Here is a 14,385-nt window from a genome sequence, read left to right as displayed (position 1 = left end):
AGATCAAGAGCCATACAAGTCATGTGTAGTTGTTTTCTATATAGGTAAGCAATTCTGGCGATTAAAGTCCGAAAATGGACGACGGATAATTAACGATTATTTTATACGGGTATATCAGAGAAAGTATGTTGAAACATTCTCGATTCTAATTGGTATCAATATACTTTTAAGGAAAATCACTGAAAGATATGAAGAAAGGGGAAACTTACCAGCTGTTACCAAAATGGGTGGGATGGAGCCTTAACCACACCTTGAGAAAGTTTTATCCCTTCATACGAGGAACAAAGACAAAATATCATGAAAACTTCGATCTCGAGTATTGAAATTATTCTTCTCGATGACATATATGATGTTTTTTTTGTTGAAAACGAAGACCAATTAAAAATAAAATGAATATATGTCCACGCCTCCAAGGCAATTGTCTCGCAGATGTTTGCAAGTAAGCTGGTCTCGTTTCGTCTCCCTGTGGCGTCTTAAAATGAGATTCTACTGGGTCCGGTCCAGTGATCCTAAAACCGGACAACCCCAAACACCGTCCAAAGAAACAGCAGTCGCTTTATTAACATCTATCCGAGATAGCCTTGTGGAAGGCACGGTTTGGTACGCGTGCGAATTACCTTTTTGACTCGACGAGCGACGCACTTGGAGTGATGAGCTAATTGGATGTTGTGAATGAGATATGCGAACGTCGGGGATGCTCACGCGTGCGATATGATATTCCAACCCGCTTACGAGCGAACAATCGACGGCCGTAAATTCCATGCGGAGTGGGGAGTAAGATTGAAGCCAAATGTAAACGGAACACATTTTGCACGCTCCTTGATGTTCTAGTTGTTTCATAACTTCCTCACACGTGATGACGTATCTAGTCTAGAATGAGTTGAACCTAACATCTGTACAATAATTTCGCTCTCACGATACAACGATGACAAAATTAAAACTCCTCTCGTTTATCACTTGAATTATTAAATAACCAATAACACTTTTATTCAAACTCCATGCTGTTTTCATACCACTAGGGAATAATTTATGTTCCGTAAGTAATGACTTACTTCTTTTTGGAATAATGTTACCACAGATCTACGATTTGCAGCCCACATTAAGCTGATAACGTACCGCCATATAATGAGAAAAAATATGATTATTCTAATGGAAGACTTAAAGGGAATGTTTTCTTGATTTTGAGTTTTAAATGATGGTGCACTATTTCTGATTTTTTGTTGTTGTAATACAACAAAATAGCTCTCATATTTGCGATAAATGGTTGAGTCTGGTAATAGCTTTGTCAAGCAAGTGTATGCTCAAGGCAATATTGAATATAGCACATACAAAATCACGTCAATATGAAACATGGCATTCAATTCTGTTTATTCATAGAATTTCGATTACAAACAGCTCGTTTTTTGTTTATCCAAATATCCTGTTTTGTTTCATGTTCTAGGTTCCTCGGAAAAATTCATCACTTTGTGTAATTTAGGATTTTATTTTTATTTTTGTATAAATGTAGGAATCAGATTTGTATTAAAGCTCGTCTGTACTAGGTGGGCCAGAAGGGATTAGACCACCCAGCGGGTGGTCACTGACAGGTGGCTATCTCATTAACTCGGCTCTCAATTAACATAAGGAAAACAGTATCATGGGGGACCAACGGTCACCGATTAGGCATTGTTTCCTATATAGAGGGAGCAAGTAGCTACAAGTAGTACAGTGGGGCTTAAGGCAATTTTGTATGTTTAATTAAAAATGATGGCATCGCCTTTAAATTATTTTAAAAATGGATGCAATCATCATTAATGGATTTCTTCGCCGGGGAACCTGATTTTTTTTCTCCCTTGTCACTATTTCCCACTCACTGATATTTCGATTGCACGTCCCCTCCAACAATGTTTCGAACAAATCTAGCTACATACGTGCCTCGTGTCTCGTCTAGTACCACAGCTCGTTCGGGAACTGTAGGGAATTACCGGGTAAAATATTATTACTTCAGTTTTATTACAAATCAACGTATGCGTATTGAAATGTGATAAGCAGGCCATTATTATCTATTCATCATGCTTCTAAAAAAAAATCTCGATCTTTCATTGTGACATTTTGTATATCTTACAAACTTAAAATCGTTATACAATACATCCTTTCCACATTTCTCCCTGGTCACACACTCTCTCTCTCTCTCTCTCTCTCTCTCTCTCTCTCCCTTTCTTCATCTTTCTCTCTATCTCTCTTTTTCTTTCTCTCTTTCTCTCCCTCCCTCCCCATCCCTTCTCTCCCTCACTCTCTCTCTCTCTCTGTCTCTCTCTCTCTCTCTCTCTTTACGCCTTTCTCAAGCCCCATACTAGAATTTGAAATACAAATTTAAGTATTATTCAATTTGTTTCAATGTGATACCACTCCTCATTGAACATGAAACTACCATTCTTTGCCTTTTCCCAGCAAAAATCGATTACAACCGGTGTTACCAGAGAGAATTGCGGATCACAAAACGTATTTTACGATCGTGGAAATGATATTCGAACGAGATGAACGAACATGATTAATTTCATTCAAACAATAATGTTCAATTTTGTTTCGCGTAATCCCCGATTAAAAAGCGATCGCATGACATTTAAGCGGACTTTTGTCGTCCATATAGTATTGCTTTTGTGGTGCTCACTATTTCAATAATGAAAACTAACGAGATAATCCATGAGATTTAATCCTTAAAACTGCTGTGGATTGCATTTATACGTTCAGATTATAATTGGTTGAATGGTATACGAAGAAAGTACTTTTTATCGTGCACTTATCTTTCTATCTCCCCCCATACTTCTGACTCACCCCATTCTCCCCCATCCCCCCCCCTCTCTCTCTCTCCCTCTCTCTCTCTCTCTCTCTCTCTCTCTCTTATCTACTTCTCTTTCTTTACCAGCAGTTACTTTATGCTCACCCCTCCCCCGCCTATACCACAATCATGATCACCCCTAAGAACGATACGAGCTCCACAGTTTTTGTGTTAATTGTAATACACGAGTCGAATCCAACCGATACCGATGTTGAGCCTCATACCTCGACATTCATCGTCCCCAAGGTCCGTTTCATCGTCTCAAATATCCCGTGAGCTGCGGAGGACAAAATCGTTCCATGACGACGAACATGAAACCGCGGTCGAACTCCCCCTGGCATGAGGCGATGTCGGGCTTTACAGGTTAATAAGGGGCGACAGGAAATTGAGGGAACGTCCGATATACGCCTTCCTCTTCTTCTGCTTCTTCATCTTCTTATAATCTTTCTCCTTCTCCTTCTTCTAATCTTTCTCCTTGTAATCTTCGAAGGGATAGTCGGCATATCACAAATTTTGGTTCACCATTTTAAAAGTCAAGAGAGATGAAGAGATTGGAGTTAATTAAAGTTTTAAAAAAGTGGAAAATCTGGAAGATAGGTTCACTTCGAGACAGTATCTCCATTGTTATTGCAGAAAAAAGGACATGTGGAGCCAAAATATGCTTTAATTTAGCTTACAAAATGAATAAGAAAAAAGCTTACAATATTAAATCTAAGAACGCTCAAAGATTGGTGAAAAACGACGGCTTCTTCCTATCGCTATCCATAACCCCGTTTCCATTTTCTATTTATACACACTCCTTGTAGCTTATCATTATCCGTCTTTGTCAGAGCTTGAACGTGTAATTTCATTTCAAATGCTCCTCGGGCCTAATATCATCTCGTAACAAAACGGCGTAATTCAATACATCTTCCAATATTGCTGCTATGTGTGTTTCACCAAGCCAGTATAGCAGACTATCCAAAATAACATTTTCTCTTCCGCATAGCTCATAAATATGATAGTTATTCTACCTCGTCTAAATATTACGATAATCTCTTCGAATTTCATGCAGGCGTGCGTGCATCACGATTTTGTGGCGTTTGTCGGAGTAGTGTTTTTTGTACTGGAGCGATGCTTGTTATCTGATGTTATACCCCTACGATACTGGCGACAGACGGGCCAGAGTGGGCGTAAACGTGAGAGCAGCATGCCTATCGGGCAATAAAGCCTGTAACGCTAAGTTTACTCATATCTTTACACTACTCATCATCATTGCGTATACCTGCCTCCAGATATTATAAATGTCTTCGCATAGGATATAAATATTCCTGTCTTTCATCTACAAATCTCAGGTTTCCGCTTTTTGTGTCGCTTAATCTTTAATACCTAGCAAAATATGTTTTTGTGCACTCTCGCTCTCATTTTTGCCTAACTATGTGACGATGATGAATTGTATTTGCATTTTTGGTGGTATTCAGACTTCTTATAAAAATCACTTTGTATTTTTGTTGTTGTTGTTGTTCGCCGAAAATAAGCATTTCCTTTATAAAATCACTTTCACTAAATGTATACAATATGCAGGCCTGTAACCACGGGGGGGGGGGCACGTGCTCCCCCCCCCCCCTCGTGCCTCTCCCCAAAAAAATCCAAGATCGGTTGAACTTTTTTAGACCCCTCCCCAGGACGTCGATCAATTACATGTATGTGCCCCCCCCCCCCCAACATCAAACTCTGGCTACGGACCTGACAATATGAATAAAGAGGCATTTTGGATTTGACTTGAATTCAGAATGCCTCAAAACTGTTTGGCCCGAATTCACAAAGGAGGTTTGTCGACAAACCTAGGTTTATGTGCGTCATAATTATGACGCGTTTTTACAAACTTTGTAAATACAAACCAGGTTACAAGCTAGGTTACAAACCTAGGTTGAAAATACGCGTCAAAATGCGTCATATGACGCAGATAAACCTAGGTTTGTCGACAAACCTCCTTTGTGAATTATGTGAGAAGCTAAAAGAAAGGAATTTGTTTTCTACGTAAAGCCGAACTTAAAGCAAGATTGAATAATAACAATAATGCTCACTGATTGTATCATTAAATATTTATTCAATATCTATCTGCATCATTTTACTGTACATACAGTAATAAAGATGGACTTTTCTCATGAGAGTCAGAGAAGATTCAATTAGGTAGGGGAAGAAAACGTTTTTAATTGTTTAAAGACATTATTATATTGATTACTAAGAGACTGAACACAGCATAATTATAATCGTTTAGAAAAAACACTTTTTGCGCGAATTTGAGGAAATGCCTGTTTCCCAAGTCGATGAGATGATCTTTGGTGATATTTGATTAGACTACATTCTAATTGTAATGAATGTCCAATGCCCATAAAATAAGATTTCAGAAAGAAAAAAAAATCATTCCTAAAAGACCCGCTGAGTGCTCTGTTTGCTGTCACTTCAGAGGCATGTTCGTTACAAATAGGAAGGCAGGTAGGAGATTAAGACAAAAACCGGATATATTAATAAATGACAGGCTACTTCTGGTATCAAACCTAAAAAGAATCTTCTGCCCTTTGTCCTAAATAGGCAAATTAGATCAGGAGACTTTTCTCAAGGGAAGGCGATACCGATAGCCTTGATAAATATGAGATATTATATTAGAAAGTTGTTTCCGATTATCTTAATATTGGTATATCGTTGTAAAAGCAATATGATAATGTCATAGCAATACATAGGCCTACATAGGGCATAAAATATTATTATTACTATTATCAATAGTGTAATTATCAGTATTATAATTATCATAATTTTTTTAACCATTATTATCATTATTATTATTGGTATTATTATAAGTTTTAGTACTATTATTGTTGTTTATATTACTACTATCGTTCATATTATTAACATTATTATAATTGTACATCACACCACTCTGAGACATACCAACGACACCATGTTGCTTCTGCTTTTTCTAGTCAGCAAAATAAAGGCTGATGAAGGCTTGGGTTGATAGCTTCTCAACTCAAATGTTGTGCCCTGTATATGTATATATATATATTTGTATGATACAGAAAGGGAAGTAAAATACATAAAGAAAGAATTAAAATTAGAAGAAGAAGAAGATGATGAAGAAGAAGAAGAAGAAGAAGAAGAAGATGAAGAAGAAGAAGAAGAAGAAGAAGAAGAAGAAGAAGAAGGAGACGACGAAGGAAAGGGAGAAAAAAGAAATGGGTCGGGTCCCAATACCAATGCAAACCAATTTGCAGTTGACGTGCGTCATTTTTTTTCTTCGCTTCACATCTCCCTCTCTCTCTCTCTCTCTCTCTCTCTCTCCCCTCCCCCTCTCTCTCTCTCTCTCTCTCTCTCTCTCTCTCTCTCTTTCACTCTCTATCTCTCTCTATATTTATCTTTCTCGTATGAATATAATATAATCTACACGCTGGTAATATCAATATATTTTATAAAGCATAAATTAGTTATGGTTTCTCTTTTTCAATCGATTTCGAGGTAAAAGTTCATTGTTCGTACGTGTACGCCTATTAAATATTAATCTGTAAACTTGATAATTCGCTTTTGCTATCTTTGACCTTTTTTTAATTGATCCTTACTCAACTTTAAAAAAAAAAAATTATTTCCTTTCATACTATTCTTTGAGCAAATTATCTCCGGTATTTCAACTAATAATTCTTGCTCCTTCCTTCCTTGTCTAATTCTTTTTGCTTTACCTTCCCGTGGTTTTCTCCCTTTTCGTAAGGGTCTCGCGTGCTTTTTATGTAATCCATTTCACTGCTCTGTTAATTTTTGGGATGCAAATGGATGAGAGCTAGTGTTTTTATTCCTTAAGCAATAGAGTGTTTTTACCCTTTAAAGGCATTCGTATTACGCTGATTATGAGCAGACCTGAGAGCCTTTACCCGCAGGATCTTTGCGCTTCTCTGAACACGCCAACCCGATGAATTATTCAGGACAGAACACGCATTAATGGACATTTCGATAGCCCACGCTGTGAAAATGTCGAATAAAAGATTAAATACATATCATTCAATCTGATAAGTAGACAATGAGCAATACATCAGTAAGCAACGTCTGATTTGGAGAGAAAAGTAGAGGAAAAGGCCAAAGACATCCCATGTTAATTCCGTGATTGTGAATAATCGGTCTTGTTTTACACACAGAGAAGTAAATCGACATTCACAGTTTCCAGGTCATCTCAGATTCTGATAGCGGAATATAGAATTAAACTTGTTGAATATCTTTTCGTATTGTATCGAAAGACATGTTTGCCAGTAATTTTCGATATGTGTGTGGGTGTGTGGGTGTGTCTGTGCGTGTGTGTGTGTGTGTGTGTGAGTGTGTGTGTGCGCATATAATTTTTCGTTTTTAAATGGGTACCGAGGACACCCATAAGAACTGTACTTTTATTTTGACGACCACTCGCAAAAGGAGGAAACCTCGGTTCGAGAACCGTGTAAAACTATTTAAAATTCAATGGTACGTTGTTTTATAAGGATGGTCCTTGGTTAAATATCCAGATCGTCCTCGGGATGTTACGTTCCTACAAACATGTCCGTCATCGAACATGTAATAACAAAATGATGTGAAAATAACGGTTCTAGGACACCTACCCCCAGGACACTCAACCCCCTGACAATCACCCCTAGGATAACCTTCCTCTATAGGAAAACTACCCCTAGGACAATTACCCCCTAGGGCAACCACCCTCTAGGACTACTACCCCCTAGGACGACTAACCCTAAGACAACTACCCCGGACAACTAACCCCAGACGGCTACGACAACCATCCTCTAGGACTACTACCGCCCGCACAACTATCCTAGAGTTTAGTTGTCCGGGGATAGTCGTCCTAGCGGGTAGTTGCCTGGGCAGGTTACCCTAGGAGGTATTTGTCCTAGGGGGTAGTCGTCCTAGAGGGTGGTTGCCCTAGGGGGTAGTTGTCCTAGAGAGTTGTTTCCTAGGGGTGGTTACCCGGGGTGGTTGTCCAGGGGTTAGGTGTCCGGATACGGTACATAACACATCCTCGATTTGACAGCAATGCGAATCGGTATGTGTGATTGTGTGTATAGATGTCTAAAGGAAACTCCAAATCTAGTCTCTCAGTTATTTCTGTCTGCGCCAAAGCACATCGCTCTGCAGTCTAACAGTGTATGGTCAACTATGCGCGCTAGACTGCCGGTCAATAGGGAATTTAGAACCTGGCCAGGATGGTCAATAATTTGTTCACCTTACATTAAGGTTGTTTAATATTCTATGATCTTATCATTTATAAAGTTAACGATTGGATTTGCTCATTGCGCTAAAAGGGGATACCTGCATTTATAGATTTTTACTCTGTAAACGAGTTGAACAGACTCTCTGTGTGAAAAAATAAACCAGTGAAGTGTCATTCATACGAATTTTTGAGATCCTATTACTTTTGTTGACATTCAAAAAAATTCCAATTTCAAACAATGGATTTACCTAATGGGCGGTCTTTGAGGGCGTAATTAAAATGTCTTGAGGGTTGAGGCTTAAGGAAAGTATGGGGGAGGTTGTTTTTTTATAGTGGGAGGGCTCCTACTGAGATTGTGTCATCTGATATAAACTTGGAGATTGTATGCAATAATATTCCATCGTCTGCGATTGATACATGATACGGAATACTTCTAAATCCTCGAATTACTTATCACAGATGTTGGGATTTGTAAGATTCAGAAGATAACTCCGGCCAATTTCTAATATACCTGTCGAATCTCCAACCCTAAAAGGGCAATCCAACCTTTATAATAAGTTCATTTGTATGAAAGCAGAAAAAAAACTGAGAAACACGATGGTAAAAGTTTGAATAAAATCGGAAAAATACTAAAAGAGTTTTTAATATTTGAAATAGGAGATCACTTAAGCTATGCGAATCTCAAATTGGCAGTTTTTTCAGTGAGTTGTGACGTATTCATGAACAACTCCCCCGTTCGTCGTATACAAAATTATAATTAATATCTTCTGTTCTCCCAAGTGCCTTCTTCATTTGGGCACTTCTTAAAATATATTATGGATATGGAAGGAAAGACCATCCCGAGTCATTCATCAGAGGGGCATATTACCGAATCAGCCAATTTGAAATTTTGTAAAAAATTGACATTTTAGTTAGTGTGTGTGAACAAATGGAAAGGTTGTCCGGCGTTTCACTCCAGTGGCATTACCGATTTAGCCAATTTGACATTTCTATACGGTATAGTGATTACAACTTTCAAAGTTTTTATTAACTTTCTTATTTTTTGTCCGATTTTGTTCAAACTTTTACCAGTGTGCTTCTCTGACGTTTCTGCTTTCTATTGGTCAGGTCTGGATTAGTTTACTTTGAAGGTTGAATTTCCCTTAAAGTGAACACTGTCCCTAATCATAATACCCTAAACCAAACGTGACGTAAAACGTAATTGAAGATTTGGCAAGACACTTGCCTAATATTACAGTTGAATGATTCATTTCTGAAGAAATATCACCGGAGCAAATTTCGGATAACCGATCAGGATTGTCCACGGTCTACATCTAATGAAGATATCTGAACCCTTCGACATGGCTTCCACACATACAGTATGGCTTATCTTGCAATAAATACATTTGTATCCGTTTTCACTTTATCATTTTGATAATAAATAAAGCAAGTATTGTCCAATAAAAGCAGCGATGATTTTAGACATAGAACGTTATGTTAACTGATAAAATTCACATCCACTAGATTAATGTTTAAATGGAATATAACTCAGATAATTATAATTAAGCGTACCTTACCTCATTGAAGTTTGGCTTATCTAAGCGCTAATTAACAAGATCTTTGTGATGTTGCTTCATATTCTTGATAACAATTTGTGTACACTCTTTGACAACATCTCTCTTAATTTTCTTCTCCTCCTTTTCCTTCTAATTCTTCTTCTTCTTCTTCCTCTTTTTTCCTTCTTCTTCATCTTTTGTTATTGTTGTTGTTGTTCTCCGTCTACTTCTTTTCTTCCTCTTCTTTTTCTCTACTTCTTCTTCTTCTTCTTCTTCTTCTTCTTCTTCTTCTTCTTCAGAGCCTCAAAGAGGGGATGATTCCTCGCCTCGACTGCATTTTGGCGCCAATGAGAAAGCAGATCTGGCTGTCGATATCCCTTAAATCCATATCCGATAGCTTTGATCCTGACAAAGTGCGTGAACGATATCCAGCTACTTACCGATAATCCTCAAAAGAAGCTTTCGTACTTTGGCGCAGCTTCGCAAGTGAACCACACCCGAAATCAGCGCGGACCAACCATGCCAAAGATGAATCAAATAACCTGTTGCGACTCAATAGCGAAGAACTTGAGGATTCAGCTACAACTAAGCAAATTTGATTTGTTAATGGGAAGATAGATTAAAGAGATCATCTAGTGATAACAAGAGAGATTTCTTAAGCGTCATAATGAAGAAATGGGTCGTTGAATTAGATCATATCACATGTTTATCTTTTCTGATAAAGATGAAGGAGAAAATAACTCATACTAAAATAAAATGAGATATTTGGTAAATCGGGAGTGATGACTTTTCATCCAACTTTCAGGTCGTTCGTAAAATTACTGTGCTTATTAATGTGAAAATAAACTAATTACCGGGTAAGTAGATACATGTAGTTAATGATACCGCATTTAGTAGAGGAAAATAGCCCTTCCCTTTTAATTAAGAAATGGAAACGCCGTGGCCTTTCGAGAAGTTACACAATACAATTTAATTTATCGTGTTATATTGAACTCCATGTATATAAGTAAATCTATATTCCGCACCTTAAAAGATATTCGTTGAAAAACGCCCGACTGCAGAATCATTGTGAATATCTGACTCATATTTAATAGTGATCCACATTTTATCTGCGATGGGAGGGGAAGGGGGTAGATCTTGTGGAAATGCTGTGGTAAAACCACCATATTTTTTAAGTGGACTTTTATTAGGATAAAGAAATGACAATTGTTAACACCCTTTTGGGAGCTGATACCGCGTAAGAATTATGATGCATATTCTCTTATTCCTATATAGCGTATAATAATTATTTAAGCTGTTACAGGTGATTTTTGCTGAAGGCGATGCTCCCTATTTACGATCCCCCAACGATGTCAGGAATATGACAAGTCATCTATTGTGCTTAAATCATTTAAATCAGATACTCCTGGAATACATATATGATAGTAAGTCTTGAGTTGCTACATGCATCATGTGTCTCAAAATATTTAAATCATCAAAAAAAGCAAGCAAAGCATAAAAAGGCAATTGACCATTTTCAACAATTAAACTATATGACGTTTCGACAGTTTCAAATGTATCGATAGACCTTCATCCTTACTTTATAGAAATTAATTTCGACAAGTCAGTTTTACATTATATGCATGTCCTTGATTAGTTTCATATACTTTCTTTTAGTTTACCTTGGGTAGAGACTTTGGTGGTAAGCGCTTTATAAGCAACTTTTTTGTTATTGTTATTATTATTTTTATTAATATTACATACGACCCAGTTCTACACTCCTTCCTACTCGCCTCGCTGGTGACATTTGAGTTTGTCTGCCCAACAGCTGGTCTGTGCGATAATGAGTGTATTCGCAGTCAGATGTGATTAGGTGCGTGGGGTGCCCTTATGACAGTACGTTCTAGTTCATCGTGTTTGTCATTAAACAAAGTCACCATGCAGGCTCGCTGCATAGTGACTTAGTGATATGGGGCATGGGGGCACGCCTCCCCCCCCCCCCCCACCCATTTGCTGGTTTGTGCGATAATGAGCATTTTCGAAATCAAATGCGATAAGTTTTCGTGGGGTGTCCTTATGACAGTACCTTCTAGTTCATCGTGTTTGTCATTAAACAATGTCACCATGTAGGCTCTCTGCATCATGACGTAGTGATATGGGGCATACGAGTACGCCCCCCCCCCATAATCGAGTGTTATGAGAAGAAAAAAAGCTAGAAAGGGGAACTGAAAAGGGAGAATGGAAAGGACGTGAAAAGAATACGCATGTACCACCCCTGCACTCTCCCCTAAACCGTAAGCCTTGTAAATTTGCATATCATTTTCTGAGTAATACCTGTGCCCCCTCCCACGAATCGTTCCAGTACCCCCTCAATATGATGACTCACACTTCGCCACAGTCCTTGCACCTTGTAAGTCAAGATGGCAGGATAGCTGCATCATGATCTTCATCTTAATTATTCCCACACGAAAATTAAGAAAAATGAATTATGTACCTGTAGGAGGCGGGGAAAATTATTTTCGAATTAAACGCAAAAAACAGAGATGGCGTAATATCTAGAAATACCTCATTACGTTATATAGTAGCTCTCAATAAATTACTTGACATGGAAGTAAGTATATTTTTTTCAAGATGGTGTTTTTCTAAATGGATAAACAGAATATGACTTACATGTATCATAATATCATTTCTTCTTTCATTCAAATCATTATCATCATCATCCTCATCTGCATTGTCAATATCACCATCATCAAAATTTGTATTTTCAAATACCTATCCGTTCTGCTTAATAAATGTGTTAATTTATTTCGTGAGTTTTGTCTGGGGCTGTCGTATTATCAAGTATCTTATACTTGCTTATTTATTATTCACTGTCAGAAAAATACTTATTGTACTTTATATTATTATTGTTATGGAAAAACTGTGTACTTACATGAATGCAGAAGAAAATTAAATCAAATCAAAAATCAAATCAAATGAGGAAAAGTCATCCATGCTAACTTGTTTCCAACGGTCTCTTTATAACTAGCCCCTCCCTCCCTCCCTCCCTCCCTCCTCCTCCTATTCCTCCTCCTCCTATTCCTCCTCCTCCGGCATCAACTTCGATGGGCGGACGCATAAAAACAAAATGTGAGGGTATTATAAAGGGAACGGACTTTTTTCTTTAAAAAGACATTAGCATAATTATTTAACATCTAATAATGAATAGATCAATCTTAATTTAACTTTTGGAATAACATTTGGTCTTTTTACCAGGCTGCTGCACCGGGAAAAACTGTATTTTATAAATAGAAAACGAGAATAACATGATCTAACTAGATCGAGAAATAGTATTATCAGTTGATTTTTAAACTATCCTCTTTTTTTATCGAGAAGTGTCATCTAACCTTGGAAGACCAAGAAAAACCGCTTCATTGACCAGTTCATTAGCCAAATGTAATACATAAGTCTTTATGAAGTGCCTCAATACAAATTATTTCATTCACCTGCAAATTGCAGTAAGGTAGTTGTTAGGTAGGACAAGCCTTAATTTTGTCCAACCTGGCAACAACTAATGTATGCAGTTCGGATTCTGTCTATTGGAATACTATTATTCTTAATATCAGGTCAATGAAACAGTTTGTACCAAGGCGCTTCACAAAGACGTATGCATTATAATTGTTTACATTACGAAAATAGCCTATTAGGCTTAATGAAAACTGTTTTAAATCACTTTTGTGTACTTTCATTCTTTTAGGTGTTTAAAAAAATACTGCTCAGTCACATCATGGACCTACTACAAATGGACACTGATCGGTACCATAATACATTCATGCACCTGACTCTGTCAAAAGTATCATAATAACATTCCAAACATGCTTCCAAGCTCTGATCTCATCACGACCGCCGCCAGTCAGCCATAAAAAACCCAAACTGTGCCTTGACGAATCAACAAAATGCATGCGCAAAAGAAACCGAATCGCTTAAAATCACGGAAATGCATTAGCCGTTGTGGCGTACATAATTATGAATATTGACGTATATGAAGTTTTCAATAGGAAATTAGAAGTAGTTTACAAGAGATACCTGTAAATTTGGCTGTTATTAAATGATTTTAAACTTCATTAGAAAAATTATCCTATCCATTTCCAAGAAATAGAAGGTAATAGGACAGTAAAGTATAGGTATTTTTCAAAGTTTGGCGAGTCCAAATTTATGTCCACCAGTGTCCACTTCTTCAATAATCAATCTAATATCACACAATTTTTCCTAATTTAGGGTTCACTGCTCCTCTAATTGGTCTTAAATCATGATACTTTTCCTAAAACTACATTCTTGGCCCTGGCCCAGCGAAAAGAATCTGAAGAAATGTAAAATGTTCTTTTGTCTGTGATGATGCCGGATTGCATAATCAGCATTGTCGCGTCAAATGAATGTCCTCATCAACATACACATTATCAAGCGGCCGTGGTCATGATATAATCAAAGAAAGACTCTCATTATTAGTCCATCTGTAGTAGGGTCCATTGTCACATCAAGGAGTTTTTAAGAGCTATTCCAAGCAACTGCCGTTTTCAAAGGTTGCACCATAGAAATCTACACAATAGAATCTACCTTCGAGGTTCTAAGCCGCCAATATCATTGGAAAGCTTGAGTAGTAATTTTTCTCACAAAGAAATATCGTTAATACTTCACTTTTTATTTGAAATAACAAGGGGATAATCGAACAGATGATGATTGTTTCACAAAGTTTGCTTAAATTGTATAATAGCAGATTCAATTTGTGAAAAATAGTAACATTTTACATTCCTAAATCCTGCAATTTGACACTTTTCCTATTACTTCCGGCTCACGAA

General features: G+C 37.4%; 1 protein-coding gene across 1 annotated transcript in view; it reads right to left on the bottom strand.

The window, feature by feature from the left end:
* Positions 1–612, bottom strand: part of LOC593528 (angiotensin-converting enzyme) — a 32,492-nt gene extending 31,880 nt beyond the window's left edge. Inside the window, exon 1 of the mRNA XM_011665618.2 lies at positions 210–612. The gene's annotated coding sequence lies outside the window, so the exon portion shown is untranslated. The remainder of the gene's footprint in view (positions 1–209) is intronic.
* Positions 613–14,385: the final 13,773 nt, after the last annotated feature.

This window comes from Strongylocentrotus purpuratus, unplaced genomic scaffold, assembly GCF_000002235.5.
Source record: "Strongylocentrotus purpuratus isolate Spur 01 unplaced genomic scaffold, Spur_5.0 spur5_scaffold_6, whole genome shotgun sequence".
NCBI classification, from domain to species: domain Eukaryota; kingdom Metazoa; phylum Echinodermata; class Echinoidea; order Camarodonta; family Strongylocentrotidae; genus Strongylocentrotus; species Strongylocentrotus purpuratus.
The sequence above is the reverse complement of the archived record's forward strand: the minus strand, read 5'-3'. Positions and strand labels throughout refer to the sequence as shown.